The sequence below is a fragment of the Pinus tabuliformis genome, chromosome 8 (assembly GCF_031772625.1).
Source record: "Pinus tabuliformis cultivar Carrire ecotype Pingquan chromosome 8, CPIR1, whole genome shotgun sequence".
Taxonomy (NCBI): domain Eukaryota; kingdom Viridiplantae; phylum Streptophyta; class Pinopsida; order Pinales; family Pinaceae; genus Pinus; species Pinus tabuliformis.
The window spans coordinates 205100031-205118724 of NC_142294.1; positions in this window are offsets into that span (position 1 = coordinate 205100031).

Consider the following 18694-nt stretch of genomic DNA (forward strand, 5'->3'; position numbering starts at 1 on the left):
ACTCCCCTTGAAGTTTGTGATGTATTATTAGGACAACCATACTTGTGGAAGAGACATGTTGTGTATGAATCAAGGCCCATGCTATTATTGTTACTTTGGGAAATAAGTTGTACAGGATACCAGAGGCAGCACTGCCTACCGTCATCTCTTTAGTTACTGCAAAGAAATGCAGTAAGCTCATTTACAAAACCGGGAAATTTATTTTCCTGATGATACGCCCTCAAGGAAAGAAGAAGACGGTGGCCACGACCTCCATACAAGGCCCTTCCGCACGACAACTAAAGATGGACAATGTCGTGGAGGAGTACGAGGACATATTCACCTCCACCGTAGGGGTTCCTCTACACTTTCAGGTCAAGCACTCCATCAATCTGACCCCAAGTGCGTCGCTGCCTAATGGACCAATCTATCAACGCTCCATTATAGAGAACAATCAAATCAAGAGGCAGATTCAGGAGCTGCTGCAAAAGGGTCACATCCGTTTGAGTTCATCACCTTGTGGGAGCTCGATCGTGTTGGTACAGAAGAAGGATGGGACTTGGAGACTATGTATTGACTATCGGGCGCTGAACAAGATTAATGTCCATAATAGGTACCTGATCCCATGTATTGATGAGCTCTTGGACCAACGGAAGGGGGAAAAATATTTCAGCAAGATCGATTTGAAGTTCGGATATCACCAGGTACTAATCGAACCCTCTGATGGGTGGAAGACTGCCTTCAAAGCCAAGGAGGGCCTTTTTGAATGGTTGGTTATGCCTTTCGAATTAATGAATGCTCCTGCAACCTTCATGAGGTTAATGGATGATATTTTGTGTCCATTCACCAACTCATTTCTAGTGGTATACTTGGATGACATCCTGATCTTCAGCCAAAGTTGGGAAGAGCATCTCCACCACATCCGACAAGTTCTCCAAACACTGCAGCAACACAAGTTATGTGCCAATTTGGAGAAATTCACTTTTGGCATGACCCAGGTTCAGTATCTGGGATACATTATTGATGAACAGGGGGTGCATGTGGATCCAATCAAGATCCAAGTCATTCGGGATTGGACATCTCAAACCACTCTGACAGAGCTTCGCAACTTTCTAGGTCTTGCCAACTTCTACCGCAGGTTCGTGTTGGGATTTCCTCATATCACTTGGCCCTTGAGTCAAGTCACCAAGGGAGGAGCGAAAGCAAAATTCTTTTGGTCTGAATCTCAATAGAAGGCATTCATAGAGTTGAAATATCGCCTCTACTCGGCACCAATGCTCGTATTACCAGACTTGCAACAACCATTTGAGGTCGAGACAGATGCCTCTGACTATGCTGTTGGGGCAGTCCTTGCACAACACAGGCATCCAGTGGCATATCACAGTGAGACACTTTCAGACACAGTCCGAAAGTATCCCACTTATGACAAAGAGATGTATTCCATTGTGCAGGCCTGCCGACAACGGAAGCATTACATTTTGGGGAAGGAAACAGTCATCCACACAGGCCACCGACCCCTGCAGTTCATACAGACCCAAGGGAAATTGCAGAATGATTGCCATCAAAAGTGGTCCACACACCTGCAAAAGTTCCATTTGAATATCAAGTATAAGAAGGGAAACACCAATAATATTGTAGATTGCCTTAGACAACCACCGATCATGGTGTTAACCACCGTGCTCAACTCTTGTGGGCACGAGACTTCTAATTGGCCACTTCTCTACAAAAGCGACCCGGAATTCAACAACACATACCAGACACTCTTGGAGGGTCAGCATGTTCCAAATTTTCACCTCCAAGATGCCCTATTATGTCCCCTGGGTCACCTTTGTGTTCCTGCAAGCGAGCGTGCCAAGATGATTTGGGAAGCACACTACAGTCGGGCTGCTAGGAATTTCGAGGTCGAGAAAATGGTGGCACTACTCCAAAAGTATTTCTATTGGCCGAATCTTCGACAGGATGTCGGGAAGTACATCAGATCATGCACTACCTGTGCCATTGCCAAATCGACCATCAAGAAGCAAGGCCTCTATACCCCGTTGCCTACCCCTAGTTGACCTTGGGAATCCATCTCCATGGATTACATGTTAGGCCTTCCTTCCACTAAGAATGGAAATGATTGTGTTTTTGTGGTCATCGACAAGTTCTCAAAGATGGCCATTATGGTGGCTTGCAAGAAGAATATCACAGCAGAAGACACTGCTAAACTATTCTTTGAACGAGTGTGGGTACACTGTGGGATCCCACAGTCTATCATCTCAGATCGTGACAGCAAGTTCCTCAGTACATTTTGGTCCAGTCTCTTGTCGATGCTGTACAAAAAACTCACCAAGTCCAGAGCCTTCCACCCTCAAACTGATGGCCCGACAGAGATTGCCAACAAGATGATCATACACATTCTGCGCATGTACAACTCAAAGCATCCACGAACATGGGACGAGAGCCTCCCCTATGTTTAGCATAGTTACAACCGGGCTCTCCACAGCTCAACTGGCCATAGCCCTTTTCAAGTGGGCTTGGGATTCTAGCCACTATGTCCCATTGATGTGGCCATGCCATTTGTAGCTAATCACGCAGATTCGGCTCATCTCCAGTCTGAAATAGATAAGGAAAACAGCTTCATTGAGCACATCCAACATATTCGCCAGCAGGTCCATGACATTTTGGAGAAATCAAATGCCAAGAACAAGCAGTGACATGATCAACATCAAGGGCCACACAAGTTTCAGGTGGCTGACAAAGTCTAGTTGCATTTGCAAAAGGAACGCCTTACCTGCGCCTATCGGAAACTCAAACCACTCTGATATGGTCCTTACACCATTACCAAGGCTGTGGGAGACAATTCATTTGAGCTCAACATTCCCCCATTCCTTGGCCTGCACCCAGTGTTCAATGTGGACTGCCACCGGCCATACTTTCCACCATTACTAGACACATCTGACATTGAAAAATAATTCACACCCATAGAGTTAAATCCAGATTTCATGGAACAAGTTTCAACTGATCAGATCATGGACATACAGATCAAGCACACTTGCCAACAGAATATCCAACTGTATCGAGTTGTCAAAGCAGGCCAACTCCTTCACCAGGGCAAGTAGCTCACCAAGGACCAAGTTCAGCAGAAGTTCCCTCATCTCATGGAGGAACTCAACGCAATGGGGACCATTGCTTCCTAAGGGGGGAGGAATGATCCAGGTGGATATTGGTGGCCACCTGCCAATTCCACTTAGATCTCCACCATTGCTTCTTTTAGTTTTTCAGTTTCCTTAATTGTAGCACAATTTGCTATTTTTAGCAGTTTTTCAAGTCCTAAACTTCCAGAGAGATATTTCCAACGAGCTATCATGGAGATCGAATGCAGGAGTTTTGTCTTGAAATAAAATTGTCCCCTATAAAATTTAAATTATTTTTAAATTTTAAATAATTATTAACTATCCTATTACGCAGTGTGAATGTTAAATATTAAAATTAAAACAATTTAAATCCAACAATATATACACAACATTAAATGCTACTTACCATAGTGGACATCCAAAATTTAAGTAAATTGGACTTCACTTTTTACAAAAAATCAAGCTTCTTATCACTTGTTGCTAAGTCTATGGTGGTTCAAACGGATATATTTTTACAAGCCTAATTGTATTCCCATATCATGACGCCAGAGATTATTCCAGATCTCGACTACCATTAGTGCTTGTTTCATTATTATTATTATTTTAGCAGCATGTAGTCTGTTATTGTACAGGTAAAGAATGCAGAGTTGGTAAAAGATATACCATTGTGCGATAGGAGACTATAGTACAGGGGCGCCAAATATGTCTAGATGGCAGGGTGCTCGCCTTTTTTTCCTTTTTAGTGGAGCATTCGCTTAGCAGAGCCAAGGTTGTAATCCAGCTACCATTTTCAGTCGGCTCTCGCAGCGGCTATAAACTACCTATAGCATCCATTTATAATAATAGTGGAGTTGAATATGAGAGTATCAATGGAGGCTAATAAGCGTTTACCAGGGTCATGGCTCCTCCTGGCCGTTTTGGCAATGGTTCAACAATTGCCTGCAACAAATCAAAGGAAATAACAATGGTGCGTCGCTACCCAATGGACCAATCTATCGGTGCTCCGTTCTGGAGAACAATGAAATCAAGAGGCAGATTCAGGAGCTACTGCAAAAAGGTCACATCCGTCTGAGTTCATCACCCTATTAGAGCTCGATCGTGTTGGTATAGAAGAAGGATGGGACTTGGAGACTCTGTATTGACTATCGGGCGCTGAACAAGATTATTGTCCGTAATGGGTACCCGATCCCATGGATTGATGACCTCCTAGACCAACTAAAGGGGGCAAAATATTTCACCAAGATCGATTTGAAGTCAAGATATCACCAGGTACCAATCGAACCCTCCGATGTGTGGAAGACTGCCTTCAAAGCCATGGAGGGCCTTTTCGAATGGTTGGTTATGCCTTTCGAATTAACGAATGTTCTTGCAACCTTCATGAGGTTAATGGATGACATCTTGTGGCCATCCACCAACTCATTTGTAGTGGTATACTTGGATGACATCCTGATCTTCAGCCAGAGTTTGGAAGAGCACCTCCACCACATCCAACAGGTTTTCCAAACACTGCGGCAACACAAGTTATGTGCCAATTTGGAGAAATTCACTTTTGGCATGACCCAGGTTCAGTATCTGGCATACATTATTGATGAACAGGGTGTGCATGTGGATCCAGCCAAGATCCAAGTCATTCGGGATTGGCCATCTCCAACCACTCTGACAGAGCTTCGCAACTTTCTAACTCTTGCCAACTTCTACCACAGGTTCGTGTTGGGATTTTCTCATATCACTTGGCCCTTGAGTCAAGTCACCAAGGGAGGAGCAAAAGCAAAATTCTTTTGGTCTGAATCTCAACAGAAGGCATTCATAGAGTTGAAAGATTGCCTCTACTCAGCACCAATGCTCGTATTACCAGACTTGCAACAACCATTTGAGGTTGAGACAGATGCCTCTGACTATGCTATTGGGGCAGTCCTTACACAACATAGGCATCTAGTGGCATATCACAGTGAGACGCTTTCAGACACAGTCCGGAAGTATCCCACTTATGACAAAGAGATGTATTCCATTGTGCAGGCCTGCCAACAATGGAAGCATTACATTTTGGGGAAGGAAACGGTCATCCACACAGGCCACCGACCCCTGCAGTTCATATAGACCCAAGGGAAATTATAGAATGATTGCCATTAGAAGTGGTCCACACACCTGCAACAGTTCCATTTGAATATCAAGTATAAGAAGGGCAACACCAATAATGTTGCAAATTGCCTCAGTCGACCACCGATCATGGCATTAACCACCGTGCTCAACTCTTATGGGCACGAGACTTCTAATTGGCCACTTCTCTACAAAAGCGACCCGGAATTCAGCAACACATACCAAACACTCTTGGAGGGTCAGCATGTTCCATATTTTCACCTCCAAGATGCCCTGTTATGTCACCTTGGTCACCTTTGTGTTCCTTCAAGCGAGCGTGCCAAGATGATTTGGGAAGCACACTACAATCGGGCTGTTGGGAATTTCGAGGTCGAGAAAATGGTGGCACTACTCGAAAAGTATTTCTATTGGCTGAATCTTCGATAGGATGTCAGGAAGTACATCAGATCATGCTTTGCCTGCGCCATTGCCAAACCGACCATCAAGAAGCAAGGCCTCTATACCCCGTTGCCTACCCCTAGTCGACCTTTGGAATCCATCTCCATGGATTACATGTCAGGCCTTCCTTCCACTAAGAATGGAAATGATTGTGTTTTTGTGGTCATCGACAGGTTCTCAAAGATGGCCATTATGGCAGCCTGCAAGAAGAATATCACAATAGAAGACACTGCTAAACTCTTCTTTGAACGAGTGTGGGTACACTTTGGGATCCCACAGTCTACCATCTCAGATCAGGACAGCAGGTTCTTCAATACATTTTGGTCCAGTCTCTGGTCGATGTTGTACAACAAACTCACCAAGTCCACAGCCTTCCATCCTCAAACTGATGGCCAGACAGAGGTTGTCAACAAGATGATCATACACATTTTGCGCATGTACAACTCAAAGCATCCATGCACATGGGACGAGAGCCTCCCCTATGTTTAGCATAGTTACAACCGGGCTCTCCATAGCTCGACTGGCCACAACCCTTTTCAAGTGGGCTTGGGATTCCAGCCACTATGTCCCATTGATGTGGCCATGCCATTTGTAGCTAATCACGCAGATTTGGCTCATCTCCAGTCTGAAATAGATAAGGAAAACAACTTCATTGAGCACATCCAACATATTCGCCAGCAGGTCTATGACATTTTGGAGAAATCAAATGCCAAGAACAAGCAGTGACATGATCAACATCGGGTGCCACACAAGTTTCAAGTGGCCGACAAAGTCTGGTTGCATTTGCAAAAGGAACGCCTTACTTGAGCTTATCAGAAACTCAAACCACTCTGATATGGTCCTTACACCATTACCAAGGTTGTGGGAGACAATGCATTTGAGCTCAGCATTCCCCCATTCCTTGGCCTGCACCCAGTGTTCAATGTGGACCGCCTTCGGCCATACTTTCCACCATTACTAGACACATCCGACATTGCAAAATAGTTCATACCCACAGAATTTAATCCAGATTTCATGGAACAAGTTGCAACTGATTGAATCATGGACACACAGATCAAGCACACTCGCCAACAGAATATCCAACTGTATCGAGTTGTCAAAGCAAGCCAACTCCTTCACCATGGCAAGTGGCTCACCAAGGACCAAGTTCAGCAGAAGTTCCCTCATCTCATGGAGGAACTCAACGCAATGGGGACCATTGCTTCCTAAGGGGGGAGGAATGATCCAGGTGGATATTGGTGGCCACTTGCCAATTCCACTTGGATCTCCACCATTGCTTCTTTCAGTTTTTCAGTTTCCTTAATTGTAGCACAATTTGCTATTTTTAGCAATTTTTCAAGTCCTAAACTTCCAGAGAGATCTTTCCAATGAACTATCATGCGCGTCAAACAGAGATAATATGACTGAGTCACGACCCCGGGAAGTTGGCTGTCCAACTCACCCCAACAGGGCCCATAAACTCTTGGTGTTACATCTCCTCGGGTTAGGGTTTTGGTTGTTCAGGGTTTTCTCTTATTGTTCAATAATAAAAATGCCCTTGAGCCTCATTGTAAGGAAGATCAGAAGCATGTAGCACCACATATCTTCTCAGAGATAAGCTACCATCGCCCTAGCTGGTTTATTTCCATTCCTATTTGTAAGCATATTTCAGTGTTTTACATTAATGAAATGAAGTATTATTTCCGCTGCATCTCTGTGTTCATGGTTATCTTTGTAATTTGTTGTGTTCCTATTTAAATACGGATCACTTCCTCTCATACCGGTCTAGCTATGCATAGTAAGTCTGACATTTGACTATCGAACTCGACCCCACAGAAAGATGAGAGTCGGCTCTGACCCCTGTTCACCCTGGTGATGCATGAAAATGCAAAGGAGATCTACTTAGTTACAACTACCCTCTCCATGATTTTTTCCTTCTGAAAGCGAAGCCAACTTTGTTTTGTTTCAATGAAATTTCAACTCAACAAGTCGATTTTGCGTTGAAATATTCTCATTCAATCTTCATATTATCCCCCTTCAAGAAGAAACTAGTCAGTTGAGCGTTCTTTTCATCATAATAGTCTTAGTGGATAGTGTTTCTTTTATAATAAAAAAACAATACAAAGAAACACAATACACAAATTATATATATTCCTTAAATTTTTTCTTGTTCTGTGAAATTTCATCTCTACAGTCAATTGAATAACTGTGTTTTCATTTGGGTTACAACCCAAATCATGGGGTTATTATTTCCAATTCCCTATTTAGATCCCAGTAAAAGTTTCTCGACTCTATAACGTTGTCGAATATCAACAGTTGCTCCGTAGAAGTTTTTTCAGATTATAACTTGGTGTTTGGATTACAAAATCTTTTCAGATTACAACTCGGTGTTCATGTCTGGGAGACTGTAAATGTAGTTGAATCCCCACTCACATAGGAAATGACCATATTTGACGAATTGTGATATGCTGCAAGAAGCATAGAGAACACGTATTATGTAGCAGCAGGAGGTCCAATTGGTGTTCACGGGGAAGCATTTCCTTTAGACGAAATGTTATGGTCCGCCCGATATTTGCAATACAACTAGCTCCCCTTACCTGGTGAACACAACAAACTATCAAATACATTTTGAATAATAAGGAATCGCAATCTTGCTCTAAATTATAATGTCAAAAAAAGCATTTCATCTCTTAGTCAGAGTGGGATTAATATATAACTCTATTTCCATAAATTTTGAGAGAATAATAACAAATGTAATTGTTTCTAATCGAAATCCTCAATTTTCTTTACTGCTGTCATACCTAGTTTCCAAGACGCTAGCGAAGCAAGCAATGATGCAATACGCTAAAGTGTACAGACTGGATGTGGTTACCATCATCCTCGTGCTGAACGTTGGGCCTTCCATTACCCCAAGTGTGCCCTCCAGCATAGAGTTGGCACTCTGCCTCCTCAGGGGGAACCCACACATGTTGTCAGGTCTGAAAGGGATGCAGTTAATATCAGGCTCCATATCGTTGGTACACATGGACGACGTCTGTAGTGCCCAGATTTTCTTAATGGAGAACCTTGCTACACATGGTTGTTACATCTACTCATCAGTCAACACTTTCGTCCCACAACTCGCACAAAATTTGTCCAAACGATATCTGCAATACAATGTCCCCACCTAGTGAGTATTAATATATTCTTATGTATTTTTGTGCTTGTATATATGTATATACATCAATTGATGAAACATTTTTGTCTATATACGTCCAGGTTGGAGGATGTGCCAGAAACCCTAAAAGTGAACACTTCATCGAAGAAATTGGTGGAAAGCGGTTTCTCCTTCAAGTTTGGCATTGATGAAATTTATGATGATGTTGTGGAATACTTCAAGACAAAGGGTTTGCTGAATTAACTGAACACCCAACCTGGGTTGTTTGGTTGACGCACGAAATAATGACGTGGCGTATTTGGTCAGATCATTAAGATACACTCTTAGGGCATGGGAGTTGTTAAAATATATTATGACTTTTGTTTTAACTTCACCTGTATGTTTAAATTACTTTGTCGGACAAGATGGTGACATGCTTTTTTTTCTTATAGTCAGTCGCAGCTTCAGAGAGTATCAATCTAATCGAATCTGCCTATATTTAGACCAAAAAATATGTAGATATTGAATGCAAATTTATCGTATTTTGGATTTATAATATGTTTAGATCAAATTTCTCATTTTGATTTCAGATTTGTTGTGTTTGGTAAAGATCAAATTTCCAAAAATAATTTAGTTTTTATGTTTTTTACTTTATATTAAATAAAAAAATTATACATGTTTTTATAATATATTATTAAAATATTTAATCATAATTTATAATTTATTTAAGTAGTTGAAACTTGAAAATGTATATTTTTGTCAATCATTTCAATCTTATAATAAAAATTATGATGATGCAGAGGATTTAAAGCTTTGCAGACTGGTTATTGTTAAACAACTTTCTCCAATATTTGAACGTTACGAGTGAGCTTGTGAGTCACATGGACACCCATTTCAAAAAAAAAACTTGTAAATACACATGCCAATGAGTAGTCTCCATCTATGTGCAGTTTATTAAATAATTGAGGAAATTGGGCCACGTGTAAAAGATTGGGACATGAGCCTAATAGGAGGTATGACCGACCTCATCTACCCCTGACCTATAGTACTGGGATGCTCAACAACCTAATAAACAAAAAAATTGAGCAGACTGGCTCACCCCAACTACTCGGAGATCGGACCTTGGGCTCATTGACAACGTTAGGAATGGGTAACAAAACCAACTCCGGACCACCGGTTCAAAAGAAAAGAATGGTGGGTGGCCAGCCCTCCTTAAGAAAAAGGGAAAGTTAGTGCGCCGTGGGCCCCGAGGGCATAATAACTATGGTACAAAACTCACCTTGTAAAAAGTTGATTCCATTACCATCACATCATCGTTGTCGTCATTGTATTCGCGTGACCTTGTATTGAATGGTGAAAGAATATATCGAGCACATCACTATTACAAAATTAGAATTATTCCAATATTAAAGTATCCCAACAGTAGCATACCCTGCACTGCACCACTGGTCATCCATAATGACATGAATTATTGAATAGATATATAGGAAGAAGCGTTGGTTGTTTCTGAAGGACAGAGAGCATCCATTCCAAAGAAAACAAAACAAAACTCAATTTAAAAAATATATTCCATCACCATCACATCGTTGTCGTCATTATATTGGCGTGACCATCACATCGTGGTACAATACTTAAATGGTGAAAAAATTGGAACGCGCGTAAACTAAAATAAAATATCGGGCACATCACTATTTCACAGAAAATAAAAATTAAAGTTATTCCAATATTAAAGCATCCCAACATTAGCCTACCCTGGACCACTGGACATCAATAATGACAAAGTAAACAAAATATCGGGACATCACTATTTCACAGAAAATTAAAATTGAAGTTATTCCAATATTAAAATATCCCAACACTATCATACCCTGCACGGTTGGGCATCAATAATGATAGAGAGTAACACAAGTGTTGGATGTTTGTGCATTAAAAAAAACATGTAAGTAAAATAATTCAAAGAGTTATTTTTTAATAACAAATAAGGGTAATAAAAATGACACTCATACTTAGTTTCCCTATTATTTAGTATAATTATTAAATATTAAAAAATATGGATTAGTTAGTTGTCGAATAAAGGTTACAGAGTGGCTATAATGGTTAAATATTAGAAAATATGGATTAGTTCGCTGTCACATTTGAATAAACGTTACAGAGTGGCTATAATTATTAAATATTAAAAAATATGGATTAGTTAGCTGTCACATTTTAATAAAGGTTACAGAGTGGCTATTCTAGTTTATTTTAAATATATTTAAATTAGAATAAAAAAAATAAAAACACATAATTTTATATTAAAAAAATTTACAATTAAAATATTAAGATAATACATTATTGCATTATATTTGGTTAAGATGAGATATAAGATTAATTATCTAGAAGATCAACATAATCATTAGAACAACACAACCATGAAATTTTTAGATTATTTTTCTACTTCAATTTTCATTTCTTTCCTTTCATAGTATTGAGAGACTTTTGGATTCGTCACTTTATAATATAATAAAAAAACATTTATAGCCGTCTCTCGCAGCGGCTATAAACTACCTATAGCATCCATTTATAATAATAGTGGAGTTGAATATGAGAGTACCAATGGAGGCTAATAAGCATTTACCAGGGTCATGGCTCCTCCTGGCCATTCTGGCGATGGTTCAATAATTGCCTGCAACAAATCAAAGGAAATAACAACACAGTTCCAAACTCATTTACATTTACCGAAATAAGTGAAGGTTGTGGCCTTTGTTCCACTCAGCCAAAGTAGTGTCACTCTCGACTATAGTCGAACCTGACTTGAAATCGGGTCGCCTCCTGATCCAGGTGGATATTGGTGGCCACCCGCCAATTCCACTTGGACCCCCACCATTGCTTCTTTCAATTTTTCAGTTTCCTTAATTATAGCATAGTTTACTATTTTTAGAAGTTTATCAGGTGCTAAACTTCCGGAGTTGTTTTGAGGCCTTAAATGACATTTTTTTGGAAATCTACTGCCAGCGATTTTGAATTTAAAATCATCTTTTTTGTCGTAGTCCTTGGAGAGATCTTTCCAACAAGCTATCATGCACGTCAAACGGAGATAATATGACCAAATCGTGACCTCGAGAAGTTGGTTGTCCAACTCATCCCAACGGGACCCATAAACTCTTGGTGTTACATCTCCTTGGGTTAGGGTTTTGGCTGTTTAGGGTTTTCTCTTATTGTTCAATAATAAAAAGGCCCTTGAGCCTCATTGTAAGGTAGTTCAGAGGCATGTAGCCACCACATCTCTTCTCAAAGATAAGCTATCATCGCCCTAGCTGGTTTATTTCCATCCCTGTTTCTAAGCATATTTCAATATTTTACATTAATGAAATGAAGTATTATTTCCGCTGCATCTCTGTGTTTATGGTTATCTTTGTAATTTTTTGCGTTCATGTTTAAATCTGGATCAATGGTATCAGAGCGGTCTGCTTTTTTTTCTTTGTTTTTCTTTGCATGTCCCCAATGAGGTCGAGATATAAGGAGTTAGGGCTCAAACTGGTCGAACCTTTGCAAGACCAGCCTCGCAAATCCCGACGGCCTCCCATGGCGGATGAAAAGAAAGACGAGGGTGCAGGAGATCCTATCAAAATCTTTCTCGAAGAAGCCCTCGAGCGACAAAGGAACACGATGATGGACAACTTTGCCCAGATCCTTCAGCAGCTACCCAGAGGTGACGCATCGGCTTCCAATAGCTACTCTGGAAACACCACATCGTTTCAGGTATAAGTTAATTTTGAAATCCCCATATTCGAGGGTCAGATAGACATAGATGTTCTCGATAAATGGTTAAATCTGCCAGAGGGTTATTTTTCTGTTCAAGAAGAAATAGAATTCTTGAACATCTCCTCGCTTGGCACGGCATACCGATATGCTGTCAAGGTTGAGAAAAAGTTTAAACAGAAGAAGCGAGACTTTGGATCTATGAATCTGAAGCAAGGGAAAGGTGCCCCCAAAACGCAGAACAAAGGACAAAGCCAAAGCGGGGCGGCCCAATACAACACGCCAAAGCTACAAGCAAAGAACAGCGTCGCGAAGCCGAAAAAGGACACGGGAAAGTGGTGTGAGTTCCATAAGAGCTCCATTCACAACACAAGTGAGTGTCAGGCCAAGCAGTCACTGGTGGTCGAGCTAAAGGTTTCAAAATCAGATGCATGTTCTGACTCTGAGTCAGAACCCAACAAGGGGAATGACAAAGTGAAGCATATTATCGATGTGGAGGCCAACGCCACCGTTGCCACCACGAAGATCCAAAAGGAGGAACCTGAAGATCCAGAGGAGGAGGAGCGTCTCTTCCACTCCCAGATGTGGGTAAAGGGCTCCTTGCTACAGTTCATTGTCAAGAGCGGGAGCCAAAAGAAACTCATTTTGGGAGAGGTCATGAAGCGACTGGGCTTACCGACCACAACATATCCACAACCGTACACCATTGGGTGGCTTCACCAAGGACGGGATCTTCGCATGAGCCAGTAGTGTCGCCTTCCATACAACATCAAGCCCTTCACGGATGAGGTATTATGTGACATTGCCCCCCTTGAAGTTTGTGATGTATTATTAGGACAACCATACTTGTGGAAGCGACATGTTGTGTATGAATCAAGGCCCATGATGTTATTGTTACTTTGGGAAATAAGTTGTACATGATACCAGAGGTAGCACCACCTACAGTCATCTCTTTGGTTACTGTAAAAAATTGCAGTAAGCTCATTTCCAAAACCGGGAAATTTATTTTCCTGATGATACGCCCTCAAGGAAAGAAGAAGACGGTGGTCATGACCTCCATAAAGGCCCCTCTGCACGACAACTACAGATGGACAAGGTCGTGGAGGAGTACGAGGACATCTTCACCTCCACCGCAGGGGTTCCTCTGCACTTTCAGGTTAAGCACTCCATCAATCTGACCCCAGGTGCGTCGCTACCCAATGGACCAATCTATCGGCGCTCCGTTCTAGAGAACAATGAAATCAAGAGGCAAATTTAGGAGTTGCTACAAAAAGGTCACATTTGTCTGAGTTCATCACCCTGTGAGAGTTCGATCGTGTTGGTACAAAAGAAGGAAGGAACTTGCAGACTCTGTATTAACTATCGAGCGCTGAACAAGATTATTGTCCATAATAGGTACTTGATCCCATGGATTAATGACCCCCTGGACCAACTGAAGGGGGAAAAATATTTCACCAAGATCGATTTGAAGTCAGGATATCACCAGGTACCAATCAAACCCTTCGATATGTGGAAGATTACCTTCAAAGCCAAGGAGGGCCTTTTCGAATGGTTGGTTATGCCTTTCGGACTAATGAATGTTCCTGCAATCTTCATGAGGTTAATGGATGACATCTTGCGGCCATTCACCAACTCATTTGTAGTGGTATACTTGGATGACATCCTGATCTTCAACCAGAGTTGGGAAGAGCACCTCCAGCACATCCGACAGGTTCTCCAAACACTGCGGCAACACAAGTTATGTGCCAACTTGGAGAAATTCACTTTTGGCATGACGCAGGTTCAGTATCTGGGATACATTATTGATGAACAAGGTGTGCATGTGGATCCAGCCAAGATCCAAGTCATTCGGGATTGTTCATCTCCAACCACTTTGATAGAGCTTCACAACTTTCTAGGTCTTGCCAACTTCTATTGCAGGTTCGTGTTAGGATTTTCTCATATCACTTGGCCCTTGAGTCAAGTCACCAAGGGAGGAGCGAAAGCAAAATTCTTTTGGTCTGAATCTCAACAGAAGGCATTCGCAGAGTTGAAATATCGCCTCTACCCGGCACCAATGCTCGTATTACCAGACTTGCAACAACCATTTGAGGTCGAGACAAATGCCTCTTGACTATGCTATTGGGGCAGTCCTTACACAACATAGGCATCTAGTGGCATATCACAGTGAGATGCTTTCAGACACAGTCCGAAAGTATCCCACTTATGAAAAAGAGATGTATTCCATTGTGCAGGCCTACTGACAATGGAAGCATTACATTTCGGGGAAGGAAATGGTCATCCACACAGACCATCGAACCCTACAGCTCATACAAACCCAAGGGAAATTGCAGAATGATCGCCATTAGAAGTGTTCCACACACCTGCAACCGTTCCATTTGAATATCAAGTATAATAAGGGCAGCACCAATAATGTTGCAGATTGCCTCAGTCGACCACCAATCATGGCGTTAACCACCATGCTCAACTCTTGTGGGCACGATACTTCTAATTGGCCACTTCTCTACAAAAACGAACTAGAATTTAGCAACACATATCAGACACCCTTGGAGGGTCAGCATGTTCCAGATTTTCACCTCCAAGATGCCTTGTTATGTCACCTAGGTCACCTTTGTGTTCCTTCAAGCAAGCATGCCAAGATGATTTGGTAAGTACACTACAGCCAGGCTGCTGGAAATTTCGAGGTCAAGAAAATGGTGGCACTACTCTAGAAGTATTTCTATTGGCCGAATCTTCAACAGGATGTCGTGAAGTACATCAGATCATGCACTGCCTGCGCCATTTCCAAACCAACCATCAAGAAGCAAGGCCTCTATACCTGCTGCCTACCCCTAGTCGACCTTGGGAATCCATCTCCATGGATTACATGTCAAGCCTTCCTTCCACTAAGAATGGAAATGATTGTGTTTTTGTGGTCATCGACAGGTTTTCAAAGATGGCCATTATGGCGGCTTGCAAGAAGAATATCACAGCAGAAGACACTAGTAAACTCTTCTTTGAACGAGTGTGGGTACACTTTGGGATCTCACAGTCTATCATCTCAGATCGGGACAACAGGTTCCTCAATACATTTTGGTCTAGTCTCTGGTCGATGCTGTACAACAAACTCACCATGTCCACAACCTTCCGTCCTCAAACTAATGGCCAGACAGAGGTTGTCAACATGATGATCATACACATTTTGCGCATGTACAACTCAAAACATCCACGCACATGGGACGAGAGCCTCCTTTATGTTTAGCACAGTTACAACCGGGCTCTCCACAGCTCGACTGGCCACATCCCTTTTCAAGTGGGCTTGGGATTCCATCCACTATGTCCCATTGATGTGGCCATGCCATTTGTAGCTAATCACGCAGATTTGGATCATCTCCAATCCGAAATAGATAAGGCAAACAGATTCATTGAGCACATCCAACATATTTGCCAGAAGGTCCATGACATTCTGGAGAAGTCAAATGCCAAGTACAAGCAGCGACATGATCAACATCGGGTGCCACACAAGTTTCAAGTGGTTGACAAATTCTAGTTGCATTTGCAAAAGGTACACCTTACCAGAGCCTATCGGAAAATCAAACCACTCTGATATGGTCCTTACACCATTACCAAGGCTGTGGGAGACAATGCATTTGAGCTCAACATTCCCCCATTCCTTGGCCTGCACCCAGTGTTCAATGTGGACCGCCTCCAGCCATACTTTCCACCATTACTAGACACATCCGACATTGCAAAATAGTTCACACCCACAGAGTTAAATCCAAATTTCATGGAACAAGTTGCAACTAATCGGATCATGGACACATAGATCAAGCACACTCGCCAGCAGAATATCCAACTGTATCGAGTTATCAAAGCAAGCCAATTCCTTCACCAGGGCAAGTGGCTCACTAAGGACCAAGTTCGGCAGAAGTTCCCTCATCTCATGGAGGAACTCAACCCAATAGGGACCATTGCTTCCTAAGGGGGGAGGAATGATCCAGGTGGATATTGGTGGCCACCCACCAATTCCACTTGGATCTCCACCATTGCTTCTTTCAGTTTTTCAGTTTCCTTAATTGTAGCACAGTTTGCTATTTTTAGCAGTTTTTCAAGATCTTTCCAATGGGCTATCATGCACGTCAAACGGAGATAATATGACTAACTCGCGACCCCGGGAAGTTGGCAGTCCAACTCACCCCAACGAGGCCCATAAACTCTTGGTGTTACATCTCCTCGGGTTAGGGTTTTGTTTGTTTAGGGTTTTCTCTTATTGTTTAATAATAAAAAGGTCCTTGAGCCTCATTGTAAGGCAATTCAGAGGTATGTAGCGCCACATCTCTTCTCAGAGATAAGCTACCATCGTCCTAGCTGGTTTATTTCCATTCCTGTTTGTAGGCATATTTTAGTATTTTACATTCATGAAATGAAGTATTATTTCCGTTGCATCTCTGTGTTTATGGTTATCTCTGTAATTTGTTGCGTACCTGTTTAAATCCAGATCACTTCCTCTCATACCGGACTAGCTATACATCGTAAGTCTAACATTTTACTGTCGAACTGGACCCCGCAGAAAGATGAGAGTCGGCTCTGACCCCTGTTCACCTTGGTGATGCACGAAAATGCAAAGGAGATCTACTTAGTTACAACTACCCTCTTTGTGATTTTTTCCTTCTGAAAGCGAAGCCAACTTTGTTTTGTTTCAATGAAAGTTCAACTCAACAAGTCGATTTTGCGTTGAAACATTCTCATTCAATCTTCATATTATCCCCCTTCAAGAAGAAACTAGTCGATTGAGTGTTCTCTTCATCGTAATAGTCTTAGTGGATAGTGTTTCTTTTATAATAAACAAACAATACAAAGAAACACAATACACAAATTATATATATTCCTTAAATTTTTTCTTGTTCTGTGAAATTTCATCTCTACAGTCAATCGAATAACTGTGTTTTCATTTTGGTTACAACCCAAATCATGGGGTTATGATTTCCAATTCCCTATTTAGATCCCCAGTAAAAGTTTCTCAGCTCTATAGTGTTGTCGAATATCAACAGTTGCTCCATGGAAGTCTTTTCATATTACAACTTGGTGTTCGGATTACAAAATCTTTTCAGATTACAACTCAGTGTTCATGTCTGGGAGCCTGTACATGTAGTTGAATCCCCACTCGCAGAGGAAATGGCCATATCTGACGAACTATGATATGTTGCAAGAAGCATAGAGAACATGTATTATTTAGCAGCAGGAGGTCCAATTGGTGTTCACGGGGAGGCATTTCCTTTAGACGAAATGCGATGGTCCGCCCGATATTTGCAATACAACTGGCTCCCCTTACCTGGTGAACACAAACAAACTATCAAATACATTTTGAATAATAAGAAATTGCAATCTTGCTCCAAATTATAATGTCAAAAAAATCATTTCATCTCTTAGTTAGAGTGGGATTAATATATAACTCTATTTCCATAAATTTTGAGAGAATAATAACAAACGTAATTGTTTCTAATCGAAATCCTCAATTTTCTTTACTGCGGTCATTCCTGGTTTCTAAGATGTTAGCGGAGCAAGCAATGATTCAATACGCTAAAGTGTATTGATTGGATGTGGCTACCATCATCCCCGTGATAAACGTTGGGCCTTCTATTACCCCAAGTGTGCCCTCCAGCATAGAGTTGGCACTCTGCCTCCTCACGGGGAACCCACACATGTTGTCGGGTCTGAAAGGGATGTAGTTAATATCAGGTTCCATATCATTGGTACACATGGACGACGTCTGTAGTGCCCAGGTTTTCTTAATGGAGAACCCCACTGCACATGGTCGTTACATCTACTCGTCGGTCAACACCTTCGTCCCACAACTCGCACAAAATTTGTCCAAACAATATCTGCAATACAATGTCCCCACCTAGTGAGTATTAATATATTCTTATGTATTTTTGTGCTTGTATATATGTATATACATCAATTGATGAAACATTTTTTTCTATATACGTCTAGGTTGGAGGATGTGCCAAAAACCCTAAAAGTGAACACTTCATCGAAGAAATTGGTGGAAAGCGGTTTCTCCTTCAAGTTTGGCATTGATGAAATTTATGATGATGTTGTGGAATACTTCAAGACAAAGGGTTTGCTGAATTAACTGAACACCCAACCTGGGTTGTTTGGTTGAAGCACAAAATAATGACGTGGCGTATTTGGCCACATCACTAAGATACACTCTTAGGGCATGGGAGTT